The sequence below is a fragment of the Hylobates moloch genome, unplaced genomic scaffold (genome assembly GCF_009828535.3).
Source record: "Hylobates moloch isolate HMO894 unplaced genomic scaffold, HMol_V3 SCAFFOLD_2, whole genome shotgun sequence".
Lineage (NCBI taxonomy): Eukaryota > Metazoa > Chordata > Mammalia > Primates > Hylobatidae > Hylobates > Hylobates moloch.
Genome location: NW_026652277.1, coordinates 110,824,618 through 110,838,702, shown reverse-complemented (window position 1 = coordinate 110,838,702; position 14,085 = coordinate 110,824,618). Strand labels below are relative to the sequence as shown.

Here is a 14,085-nt window from a genome sequence, read left to right as displayed (position 1 = left end):
CTACCTAATTTTTCTCCTTATCATTAGTTATTTAATTACCTTGTCTCTTCCATCTAGGCACCATACATGGAATAGTCCCTGTCAAGCTGGCTGTGGTGGCTCAGCCTGTAATCCCAGCATTTTGGGAGGCCAAGGTGGGTGGATCACCTGAGGTCAAGAGTTCGAGACCAGATTTGCCAACATGGTGAAACCCCATCTCTACTAAAAATACAAAAATGAGCCAGGAGTGGTGATGGGCACCTGTAGTCCCAGCTACTCAGGAGGCTGAGGCAGGAGAATCGCTTGAACCTGGGAGGCGGAGGCTGCAGTGAGCCAGGATTGCACCACTGCACTCCAGCCTGTGTGACAGAGTGAGACTCTGTTTCAAAAAAAAATAAAAATAAAAGAATAGTACCTGTCACATAGTGGGTATTCAATAAATATCTGCAAAATAAATGAATGTATGAGTGAAAAAATGGCTGAGGAAGAAGTGTTGAAGATTGTTGACATCATAAGAGGTTAGTCCACAGAAAAGTGAATTCAGCTCACAATAGACCATATGGTCTAGGTCTCAAAGTACATCAGGCAGTGATGGAACCAATACACTTACAGTATACAATGACTGGCAATATGCACACATGGCTATGAGCATCTTGCCCTTTCTACTTATTCTCTATTATTGGAGTTTCTCAGTGATACTTGATAGAGGCATCTTCCTGCTGTGATCTGTTTTAGTTTGTATGTATATACTGCAGCAAATAGTCACTCTTCTCACCTTTATCACTGGTGACAAAGGAGAAGTAGAGGAAGATGTGAACAAATATAAATAGAAGTAACTGGCACAATTTTGTAGTTTATAAATTATTTAGGTGATAATATTGTTTATAAGGCTGATCTATTCAGTGTATTGTGTTTATATAAACAGGAAGTAGGGTTGTATCATTACAATAGCAGCTCTACTTTTACAACTCTCAAAAGAATTTTTCAACATTGTCTATTGGTAACTGAAGCTAAAATTATGAACAATGTTAAGGTCTAATAAAACAGTTTTAAAAATGAACCATCTTTAAAAATTTCCACTTATTATTGCTCTTTTGTTCTGATAGATGTTGCCCCCATAGTTAGCACAGAACTAACAACCTTAGGCACCCTTGTAATTACTATAATTTGTTACAGCTAACTGACCATTTCTCTTTGTGGATTAGTTTGAGGGTTGCATGTGGCATATGTTAATCTGCAGCAACCTTTCCAAAGATGTTGAATTATGAGCTTTGCAAGACTCTTTTGATGCCTAATTTCATCCAGCTTCACAATTTACCAAGTTGTATTTTTTTCTTCTTCTAGCAAATGAGCTGTCTGCTAGTTCTTGCCCCCCACTTCTGAACCCCCATGCATTTAAGCTTATCCGTCAGTCTTTTTTTGTCCAAAGTTTTCCTATGATGTACCTAATGTGATTTCTTCATATTTATCTTAGTCAGTTTTGTAGGGCTTCTTGGCTTCTGAGGTTGATATCTTTTGACAGTTTTGGAAAATTCTCAGCCAGTGTCTGTTTGAATGTGATTACTGCCTGTTGTCTCTCTCCTCCTCTTCCAGGAATCTGATGATATTTCTTATTGGAATATTTTACTGAGGACTATATGCATCTTAGCCTCTTTTGCACACTTTCCATCATCTTTGCTCACTGAGTAATCCCAGTATTTCCCACTGACCTATTTTAGAGTTCATAATCCTATCTCCTGCTATTAAACCCATCTATTGAGATTCTAAATTCTGTAATTGCATTTTTAGTTATAGAGTTTCCATTTGATTATTTCTGTATCTTTCATTTATGCTTTAGGCATATAAATCAAATTTCATATCTGATAACTTCACTAACCGGGTCATCTATACATCTGTTGATTAGGTATACTTTTTGTCCCTTGGGTCCTGTCTCTTAAAATGCTTAGTAATTTTTAATTTAGGAACTAACATTGTGTCTAAAAAAATTTAGAGACTCTAAAAGGTGCTATATTTACAGAAAGTCCATTCTCCTCTGGCAGATGCATATAGTGGGGGCTCTATCTACCAATATTCCATCAAACTCTGGTTCTTCACAATATGGTGTGGTCCTCCAAGGATTCCAATAGGGAACCTGTAGTCTTTATTATACTACATTTTAGAGACTGTGATTTACATTGTATTATGTTGGTGCAAAAGTAATTGTGGTTTTTTGCTATTACTTTTAATGGCAAAAACCGGAATTACTCTTGCACCAACATAATAGTCCTTTGCCCTTGAACAGTTTAATAATTTGACCGACAACTAAAGTGGAAATCCACTAGTATTGGGCTTAGTTCCTTTTCATTCCCACATCTCCAAGATCGTGGATCTCAAGTCCTAGATGTTTGGCAATCCTGTACTCCAACTCTTGTCTGTTCATCTCTTTAAGATTACCAGAAGCTCTGTTGGCTTTCTTGCCTTCCTTCCTAGCAGAGGCCACAGGGGTCTCTAACTCTTGAATTTCAGCTCACATCTCTGCATTGGCCTTCCTACTAAGATTCTCCTCTTTCAAGTGCTGTTTGTCTCAGTAGCTCTCTGATACCTTCAAACAGACTTTTTTTGGTTTTAATTTTGAGTCTTATTACCCATAATAAATCTGTTTTCCCTAGTTGTCCTTAGCAAGAGCAATACTGCATTACATTTAGAACTGAAATTCTGGATTTAAATTTCTAAAGTAAATTTTTATTTCTAAAATTATAGTGTTTTTTTTGGCCCCTAGAATGTTTGCCTTCTATAAGTCTTGAGCAGCGTCACTCAACAGAAATAAACCCATATGCTGTTCAATTTTTCAGTAACCACAATTTTAAAAAGTAAAAGTGAAATTAATTTTGTAATATATTTTATTTAACTCAAACTATCTCAAATATCATCATTCAATATATTATCAATATAAAAATTAACCATATATTTTACATCCTTTTTTTCAAATTAAGTTTGTGAAAGCTGGTGTGCAACTTACACTCAATTAGATCTCAACTTGAACTAGCCATATTTTAAGCAGGGAGCAGTTATGTGAAGTTAAGTGGCTACTGCATCTGAACATGCAGATGTAGATAGCAAAAAAGAGGTAAATTTAATAAAAATGTGAAGAAAATGTAGCTTAAGTATATTTTGAAACTGGAAAGTTATTACTTTTGGTGATATTTCTGTTAATTAATTTTTTTTGTTTTATTTTTTCTAGATCTTTTTGAGACCTGAAGAAAAGGGAAGGTAGAACTGATTGATAACGTCCATTTATATGGAATTAAAAGAATATGAAAAGTTTAGATAAAGGAGCATAAATAAAAATCTTCTATTGGCAAGCATTTCAGAAGTTTTTTTTTTTTTTTTTTTTTTCAGAAAACAAAACACATATGAGTCTTTAATTTTTATTGCTTTGATATCTGCTTTAGTTTATTTGAGTATTTGTAGAATGCAGGTGACATGTTTAGGTGAAATTGGTAGACCACGGCTATCTACCCTGTGATACAAAAATCATATTTCTGGGCCTGAAATACCTTCTCAATTCATTTATAGCTACTGCCATATCTGTGGCAGATGATAAAGCCCTTAACTGTACAATTGGAGAAAGAAAGAATAAAAGAAAATCCTCAAGAGTTAAATAGCACTGAGAAAGGTAACACATTGACTTAAATTCTAAGAGAAAAATGGGGACTTTCTTGACCTTTCTTCTTACAGCTGTTGATGGTGATACAAGTAATCATGTATTTAAGCAATGGAGGATGGAAGACAAATAGTCAAATGATACTTGCTAAGATTTACTGGGTACCTGTAACATTGTCTTATAGCTTCACAACAGTCTCTAATGTAGGTGTTATAATTATTCTCAACCACATTCTGCAGATAAGGAAATCATGACACAGAAAGGGTATTCGTTTAAAGTTTCATGGCAAATAAATGATGAAACTGGAATTTTAACTGAGATTGACTTGCTCCCGACTCTGAAATCTGAACTGCTGCTCTCTATTGTCTCCTGCATATAACATACAATTTTGCCTTGACCTAGACCCCCTGTTAAAAACTGTGGCTTTTAATATTTTGTGTAATTCATTGCGTAGAGATGTCAGAATGAATTTAGATAACCTATAAATACCTCCTGGAGATTACCTGAATCATTGTATTTTATCTTTGTAATTTTAAGAAATATTTGAATTATACTAGTTGAGAAAGAAAGAGACAAAGGGTGTCAGTTCCCTGGGTTTTGAGTAGATAATGGCAAAGTTTCTCCTATAATTCAGGGCTCTCTGACAGCTAAGTCAATATTGAAAACTGTTAGGGTTAATATTCCTTTGCCTGTTATGCTCAACAGGGCATTATGTAGTGAATGATTCTCTTTCATACTCCAAGATATTCTGACATCAGGCAGATTCAATTTTAGCCATAATTTCATTAAGAGAATCTGCTGGAAAGATAACCACAGACTGGACTGAACAGTATTATGAGTGAAGTGCTAATTCCATTTTCCCTAACTTTGTTCATATACCTTGGTCTTGTATTTCATTTAATGTAGCATAAGTCGCTTCAGCATTAGTAATGAGCACTTTCAACAACCATATCGCTTCGATTTTCCACACTATGCTATGTCCTGTGTCTTCTAAAAGTTTCCTCTCCCTGGGGTCACTTGCTAATGAAGATCCTTCACAATCTCTGATTTTCATGTGGATTTCTGTGCATATTAAAGTTGCCAGCCTGACAGATGAAACTGATCTCTGTCTAAGGAGTGGATAGAAGAGGGAGGCAACCCTCTATGTGGTAGCCTGCCAACATGGCTGCTTCTCGCGAGGGGGGAGAGATGCTCCATCTGAAGCCTCTTTGCCAGTAGTATCTGGGTGAATGCCAACTGTGATTATGTGTCTGCTAGTCTCAAGTTCTAGACAGAAGGAAAAAACTGGTAAAGAGCTTCCTTGGACTCCAGTCTAACTATCTTTATGTCCTCCTGCTTTACCAAAGCAACCTATTATGCCAATTCTGGCCGGGTGCGGTGGCTCATGCCTGTAATCCCAGCGCTTTGGGAGGCCAAGGTGGGCGGATCACAAGGTCAGGAGATTGAGACCATCCTGGCTAACACGGGAAAACCCATCTGTACTAAAAATACAATAACTAGCTGGGCGTGCACGCGCCTGTAATCCCAGCTACTCGGGAGGCTGAGGCAGGAGAATCCCTTGAATCGGGGAGGCGGAGCTTGCAGTGAGCCGAGATCCGGCCACTGTACTCCAGCCTGGAGACAGGGGGAGACTCCATCTAAAAAAAAAAAAAGAAAAAGAAAAAGAAAAGAAATACTGCCAATTCCACTTCAGGTCTGCCCACTGATGTTACACAACTGTCTCTTCAGAAAAATAGATACCTCCTAGGAGCACAGTGTCAATTCTGAATGCTGACTTTTAAATTGAAGAGAACAGAAACTGAACTGTTTGTCAACCATGAGTACTTTATTTTGCCTCTTTTGTAAATGAGAAGAAATTAATAAATACCAAAAAGCTTTGAGGTCAGCTTGTTTTTAAATAAAATAACAATATAAAGCTGTGATGAGTTGTGGTATCACTGTAGCAAAGTAGTGGTTGCAAAATAATCTAGTCCTGAGATACCTAACATGATGCAATTCCAGAATTGAGGAACCCGAAGCATGGTATTGTAAACTCAGTTTTTCTTTCTATTTTTTTTTATTTGGCTCTGCAAATGAAATAGTACAATGAAATCCAAAAGGATAATCTCAGAAAGATAGTAGTCCCTTTGGTAAGCAATCCCATAAGATGTATTCTATAGTCAACTAAACGTGTGTGTGTGTCCTATACTTTTTACCCAGTAATTCCACCTATAAAAATTTATCCTTGATAGAAGTGCCTGTGAACATAAGTACATGTGAACAAAAAATTTTACTGTAGCTGTATTTATAAGTGTGGGGAAAAAGGAAACATTCTCAACATTCTTAAACAGGGAAATTACTGTTAATATCCATTTTGGAATAATTTTTCAGGCCATTATATTGCCATCTGATTATTTGTAGGTATGTACAATTTGTTAGAAAAGCAAATGGCATGAAATCAAATATATGATCCCCTTTTGATAAGCACAATGAGATTTAAGAACAACAAACTCTTCCAACCATAATCCCTTTATGTGTGCAAATAATATCCTTGTATGAGCATGGAGAAAGGCATGGAAAGAATCAATCCAAGTTATGAGAAAAGCCTATGCAAGAAAGGAAATAAAGAAGACTTAGGGGAAAATATTTTAAAAAATAAAACAAGCAAACAAACAGATACATAGACTCAAGTTTATGAAAAGGCCAGGATGCTTGTATTATAAAATCACTTAACTATCTCCTCCATTGCCTGCTACAATTTCTTAATTTTCCCTGTAAGAATAATTTCATAGATTTTGTGAGTCTACACATGCAAATTTGTCTTTGAATGATGTCAATAAGAGCAATTTATTTTTATTACATTCATTTGTCATGTGAGGTAGATGAGACTGGGGGTATCTTTGACATGAGGTGTTCTTAGGAGGGAAATCTTTTTTTTTTTTTTTTTTTTGAGACGGAGTCTCGCTCTGTCGCCCAGGCTGGAGTGCAGTGGCACAATCTCGGCTCACTCCAAGCTCCGCCTCCTGGGTTCACGCCATTCTCCTGCCTCAGCCTCTCCGAGTAGCTGGGACTACAGGCGCCCGCCACCACGCCCGACTAATTTTTTTTGTATTTTTAGTAGAGACAAGGTTTCTCCGTGGTCTCGATCTCCTGACCTGGTGATCCGCCCGCCTCGGCCTCCCAAAGTGCTGGGATTACAAGCGTGAGCCACCGCGCCCGGCCTAGGAGGGAAATCTTAGCCGAATATATAGCTGTGGCAGATTCAGGCATCTCAAACTCAAGTGAGAATACTCAGAATAGAATGAATGCCCAATTTGTATATTTTTAGAAAAAAAATTTTTCTAGCACATGCCTCTATCTTCTTATTGGCCTGGTTTTTATCACGTATCACTCTACACTAATATTGTCAATGGAATGGGATTATTCTGATTGGCTTAAGCTAATCAACATTTTGCCCCTGGAGCTGAGGAGGGAACAATGAAACAGATGGCTGCCTAATAACTAAGCAATAGCAGGGTGCACAAGTAAGAAACAAGGCTATAATAAGAAGCAATGGCTATGGAGCAGGCAACCAACATTGTCCACCCAGCCTTCATTTTATCTACTCTACTAAAGATGGTTTGCCTGAATGGCTGCCTTTCCTACTAAAGAGGATTAATATACTAAATATATATTATTTATATATCCCATGCATTTACTGCTTGAATACAATGCAAATAAACCTTAGTTTATATAACACTCAACACTTGCTACGTACCTTTTCTTTGACTTACTGTGAAACTAAGCTATCCTCAGGTGTTTGGGAGATTTCTCACCAGTGTATACTGCAAAAATGCAGAGAGGTAAATGTGAAATTGTTTCAGTAGATTCTTTATGAGGTTATGCATGTCCGGGTGATTGACTCATCAGTTGAATACAGCAGGAAAATTGGCCTTTAGATGTTTTTAACTATAGAAATAATGCTATAAAAATCAGTTGCAAGTCACATAGCTAAATTTCTAGTATTCAATTAAAAGATAATCATATCACACATAATAAAATAGTGTCTTTTGTAAAATAGATAATAACATTTTAAAAATATACAGTTACTGATTTTGAAATTAAAGTGATGCTGCCAAAATTTACTTGCTCCAAATGACTTAAGTGAAAGACTCATTACAAAAAAAATTAAAGGTGTTATGGCTGTCTCGAGAATCTAGTTAAGAGTTTGCTCCTGGCCAGATGTGGTGGCTCACGCCTGTAATCCGAGCACTTTGGGAGGCCGGAGCAGGCAGATCACCTGAGGTCAGGAGTTTGAGACCAGCCTGGCCAACATGGTGAAACCCGTCTCTAATAAAAATACAAAAAATTAGCCGGGCATGGTGGTGTGCGCCTGTAATCCCAGCTACTCGGGGGGCTGGGGCAGGAGAATCACTTGAAACCAGGAGGAGGAGGCTGCAGTGAGCTGAGATCATGCCACTGCACTCCAGCCTGGGTGACAGAGGGAGAGTCCATCTCAATAAATAAATAAATAAATGATACAAATAAAAATTTAAAAAAAGAGTTTTCTCCTGTGGTGTGTAGGGTCCGAAGCCCACACACAGAGATCTAGGGAGCTAAAGTTGCATCTTGGTTATAGAGGTGACGATTTTGATTCCTCAGCGATGGTGACATCCAGAAGCTGTATGGTCCAAAAAACCTGGGAACTGGCCAACAACATGCAAGAAGCTCAGAGTATCCATGAAAGCTACAAATATGACAAGAAGCAGCAGCATGAAATCCTGGCAGCAAAGCCCTGGGTTAACAATCACCATTACTTTAAAGTACTGCAAAATCTCAGCATTAGCTCTACTGAAGATGATGATGCATGCCAGGTCAGAGGGCAACTTGGAAGTGATGCGTTTGATGCCAGGAAAGGTAGATGGTGAAACCACGATTATTACGGGCAGCTTTACTTTGCCTGTGGAGGGCACTGAAACCCGAGAAAATGCTCAGGCTGCCACATGTGAGTACGTGGCCACATACATAGAAAATGCCAAAAAGGTTGGCCGCCTTAAAAATGCAATCGGATGGTATTATAGGCACCCTGGCCATGGCTGCTGGCTTTCTGACATCATGTTAGTACTCAGCTGCTCAATAAGTGGGTCCGGGAACCATTTACAGCAGTGGTGATTGATCCAACAAGAACAATATCTGCAGGGAAAGTGAATCTTGATGCCTTTAGGGCATACTCAAAGGGCTACAAACCTCCTGATGAAGGACCTTCTGAGTACCAGACTATCCCGCTTAATAAAATAGAAGATGTTGTTGTACAATGCAAACAATATTATGTCTTAGAAGTCTTGTATTTCAAATTCTCTTTGGGTTGCAAATTGCTTGAGCTTCTGTGGAATAAATATTGGGCGGGTACACTGAGTTTCATTGTTGGGTTTAGAAACACATGATCGAAAATCAGAAGACAAACTTGCCAAAGCCAACAGAGACAGGAGTAAAACTACAATAGAAGCTATCCATGGATTGATGTCTCCAGTTATTAAGGATAAACTGTTTGATCAGAGTAACATCTCTTAAACAGTCACTGAGAAGCACTTTTGCCCAAAAGACAATATGAGAAAAATACTCAAGTAACACTTTAAAACTAATTACTCAAAATCTGATTAAAAGTATAAGGTGCTCTGACTTGTCTTGAATACTAACATCCTGTAATAAAACTCTTTAAAAATTTTTTTAAAAGGGCTTTTTTTTGGGCTTCTCTTTTTTTGCACAAATTCATTGGTCTACATTAGCCACCTTTTGACTTAGGTTTTTTTTCCCTCTAATTTCTCTCCCTTTTTTGAAAGATTGGAGAAACAAGACTTCATTATCAAGTACTCTTTTGTCAAGGTTGTATCCGAGCATTGAAATTACTGACCACACTTATTCTCATAATTTTTCAGGACCTTATAACTTTTGAGGAGGGTTTTTATATTAGTCCTGACTTCTAATTTTAAAATATTGGATAGCTAATGAGTTTTAATAACAAAACAAATACTGGATTAAGCTTTAGATAAATGGATTTCATAGAAATCAAATACTTATCTGTGTAGAGCTTGTATCATATTTGCTTTTGATATAAAATTTAAATCAATATTTATTGCATTTAGGTTTAGCTAATCTTTATTTTGAAAGCCAAATAATCAAAAATAAAAATAGCTGACAAAAGCTCATTTTACTTAAAGAAAGTGTGGTGAGTATAAAATGGTTTTAAACATCTTTCAGAAAATAGAATGCAAAATTATAATTTTTTATGTATAAATGTATAAGAAAAATTTTATCTGAAACATTTAAATATTACTACAAATTTTATTCAAATACTTGATCGATATACATGTAATTGTTGAAGTAAAATTGACAGTTGTGCACCTCTGCTGATTTCTTTTCTATGAAAAGCATCTCAGATTTTGGCATTCTCTCTCTCCCTCTCTCTCTTTTTATTTACTGGTAAACTTGTAAATGGTAAACTTGAATATGGGCAGTTGGGAAGCCCTTAGTTTTCTAGAAGGATATAATTAGGGGAAAACATAGGTTGGATCAAATCTCTTGGAATTCTTCTGAATGTTAAATCATAAGAATCTGTACTGTGTTGCAACATAGACTAGTTATAGTCTGTATTCTTTTCAGAAGAATAATCTTGTATTCAGTGTTTCTAACAAAAGCTAAACTGAAAGAAATAATGTTGATGCAAGATCATTTGGAAGATATACACTGCATCTATTATTTTAGATAAGAAAGAGTATACTCCTGAATTTAGCCAGGGCATCCAAAAGCATGCTAGCCCACTTGTAGGATGGCATTTGCCCAAGTGGGGGTGGTAAGGAATATGGGACTAAGGAGAAGACGCTATGACAAATTTCTGAAGTCCTTTGTACCACTTATTATAAGGGTGTGGTATTAATAGATGATACTGTTTAATGCATGATATTATACAATGTCCTGTTAACGAGTATCCTTGAAGAAATTTACTTCTCATTCTATGATATTTTATAAGGTTCTCATTTTTAACTTTTTTTCTTGGATTAAACTTTTTATTATAACTTATTTTATTTTGCTTTATGTTGTATATATTTTAACTTTCTTTTAAACTATTTTGGATCAATGCCCAAGACACATAGTTTGGGGCAGAATGAGAGAGAGAAGAAAAAAGAAGAGAAGGGAAGGGAAAGGAAGAAAAGGCAGAATGAGAGAATTCTGTTTTGTATTTCTCCTATCATAAGTTATAGGCTCTTACAACAAAGGGAATAGTAGAAATAGAATTGGTGGTTTCTCTTTCAGTTTACAACATTATTTTTTTCTGTGAAAATGTAAGAAATTTATGTAAATTTGTTAAATGATATTCAGATTAACTTTAAAGAAAGCTGTTGGATTGGATCAAAATAGATGAATTTCAAATCAAAACAAAAATTGGAAGTTTTCAGTAGTCAATAAACAGGTTTTTATCTTACCTTTTTTGGTTTAAAAAATTTTTTTGTAGATATGTGGGCTCACTATGTTGTCCAGGCTGGTCTTAAACTCCTGGCCTCAAGAGATCCTCTGGCCCTGGCCTCCCAAAGTGCTGGGATTACAGGTGTGAGCCCCTGCACCCAGCTTATCATAGGTTTTTAATAGGTAGTTTGATAGTTTATTTAACTATTAGCTTGGGCAGGCTAGTTTGGGGAATTAAAATTGGGTATTAATTACATCAATTCTAAAAGTATGCACTTAAGCAAAATCTGGATTATTTTCCATCACAAAGTTTATTCTCTCAAACTGTCCATGATTTTGGTTCTAAAGGAAACTGAATAAGAAGTTTGTCACTGAAATCTATTACCTTACTGGAAAATCTCTTAAAGTAATTCTTGAAGTATATGACCTTTTAACGAGATACATAAAACAGCAACTTGATTACTGGTAATTGTTAGTGTAAACTTTACTGATAATTAAATTTGTAAAAAGACAAATGGTTTTGTTTTTGTGGGATCAAAAATGTATTCCAAGCAGTTTATATGATAGTTTCTAAGATTAGAAAACCTTGGCCTGATTCCAAAACTATGAAAAAAAAATCAGCTTCAATATTCAACGCTAAAGCATTCATGAGAGAGATGCAGTCATTCAGAAAGCTGAGTTCAATATAGAACAAAATGAAAACCACAGCCTCTCAAACCACTCCCTCCTTCCACCTTCTCATATTGCAAATACAATATTTCCCTTATCAGAAGATCCATTTTCAAGTCAGAGCTGCTGCTAAAACAGCCTAACTGGAGGGGGAAGAAATGGCAAAACAGTAAAAAGAAATGCTTTGTAAATCACCCTTCGAAAGCTGTCCTGGGAGGAATGTGATATACCTCAGCATCTTGTGTGTTTAGCAAATAATTTCAGCTGTGCATTCTAAACGTAGCTTTCCCTCCTTTACCTAATTACCAAAATATGTGCTGCAGTTTGCAGAACTTCGCCACTGTCATAACTTTTCTTGAAGTTCAGCCAACCAATGATAATAAAGCTGTCACGAGATTAAAGGGGCTGCAAGTCATTGCTTCTGACATTTATATGTACCATGGGAAATTCAAACAAGTATGTGGAGTTATTAGTAATATTATGGGCTTTGAATCCTTAAAATAGAGTGCTTAAGACATCTGCCTCAGCAAGGAAGGCGAGAATTGAGGTAAATCCAAATTGCGTCCTCCTTTTGTATAGAACAGGAAGCCAAGCTCAAGAAAGCTTGGGGAGTGGTTTATTCCATTTCCTTCATGTGGCGTCGGTATAAAGCATATGCCTCAGATAAACACCCTTAGAAGGGATAATTTCGGTTGTGGAGAAAAGAAAATTGTAAAACTTTACGTAAAACACATGGGGTCTTTCTTGGGGCCCTTCTCTGGCCCGACCTCATGTCATTGATTTTAGCACCAGCTCTGGGCTTGGAGTAAGACAAGGCAGTATAAAGGATACAGGAAAACTCTCCTCAGAGGTTTTGCTGCTATGCAGAAGTTTCTTTGATTTTTGTTTAGTGAAGGATACCAAATTAGGAACAAAAGTTTAGAGGAAAAAAATACTACGTTGTTTTAAAAATGGGAGGAAAACTCATGTTTTATCATTGAGTTCTATCCTTATTATTATTTTTTTAACCTTATTCTTATCTCTTCTCTGTCTTCCCTTTGGTTTTGAGGTGTATCAAAAAGAAGTTGGGTCTAAGTCTGGAACGTTTGTCTTTTCCTTTCAATTATGCAAAAGGACAATGCACTTCATTATCTTTGGTGATAATAGATTCCCAAAATTCTAGGCCGATTCAGAGCTATACTTCGTCAAACACAAAAAAAAAAACTTTAATTTTTCATAATAATCTTTTAAAATTGTTATTTCGATGCTGATTTTCAGCTATAAATTTGGCTTCTGGAGATTAGTCAGCGAATGAAGAAAATACTGGCTGTTTGTACTTGATATGTTGATAATTTGAAACCAGATCTTTTTCAGGAAAACCTTCACTCTGAAAATACTGCACACAAGCCTTCCTGATTTGTTCATCCCTCTCCTACTCTAGGAAACTGCAGTTTGAGTGTGATTAGTGCAAAGATCCTAAATTGCACAGGATAAGGTACTAGAGGTATTTAGGAGGAAATAGAATATGGAGAAAAGAGACTGGGAGTTCTGAAGCATTTGGCATAGTTTCGATTCTGCTAATAACTATGATTATCACCAAATGAGCACCCACTATATGCCAGGTACCGTGTTAGCTGCTTTCCATAAACAGAATGCATTTAATTGGGACTTAGGTTTTCTACCTGGCATGATCTTATTTAAGGAAGCCGATTTTTTTTTTCTTTAAATGATTAAACATTTCTTAGAGTGAATTTAATTTTAAGTGTGAGTTCAGGACTTAACATTTCTATCTAGGGAATTAAACCTGAGTAATTGCTCATAATGTTTGTTTTGTAACTACCTATTATGAAGATGAATTAACTAGAATGGACTTGAGTCTACCAATGATCAAGGAGAAAACTGATAATCTGCAAAAGCTCATGAACTATTTTCTTAGTTAATAAATTATTTCATGTCAACTAAATGTTGTATTGTGTCATCAACATAAATTAGTGACGGTGTATGTGTCTAAGTCTAAAGGGATCAGTGAACCTAAAATAAATCAGACCAACAGAAATGTAATAATTTTTGCAAGGTATTGAATGTACCGCTTAAGATGGTTATGCTATTATCACTGGTTTAGTATTTAAGATTAAAATTTGCCTGCAGTCCAATAGCATTTGAAGGGAGGAGGGTGAAATATAAAAAAAAATAATCACTAGGAAGGTCTCATTAATGGTGGGTCTGTTAAATAGCCTCCTGGAAGCACACCCTTCCCTGACAAAATTTATGTCTCTCTATGTATTAAATGATTGCCTGTCCACATTGTACCATGTATGCATTTTTAATTATTCCACAATTTTAAAATCTGTAGTAGTGTTTTCATATGAAAAAATTACTGTCAAATACAAAATTTC

The 14,085-nt window shown here is 36.2% G+C and overlaps 1 pseudogene; it reads left to right on the top strand.

The window, feature by feature from the left end:
• The first annotated feature begins 454 nt into the window (after positions 1 to 454).
• Positions 455 to 9,151, top strand: LOC116469807 (COP9 signalosome complex subunit 5-like; annotated as a pseudogene).
• The last annotated feature ends 4,934 nt before the right edge of the window (positions 9,152 to 14,085 follow it).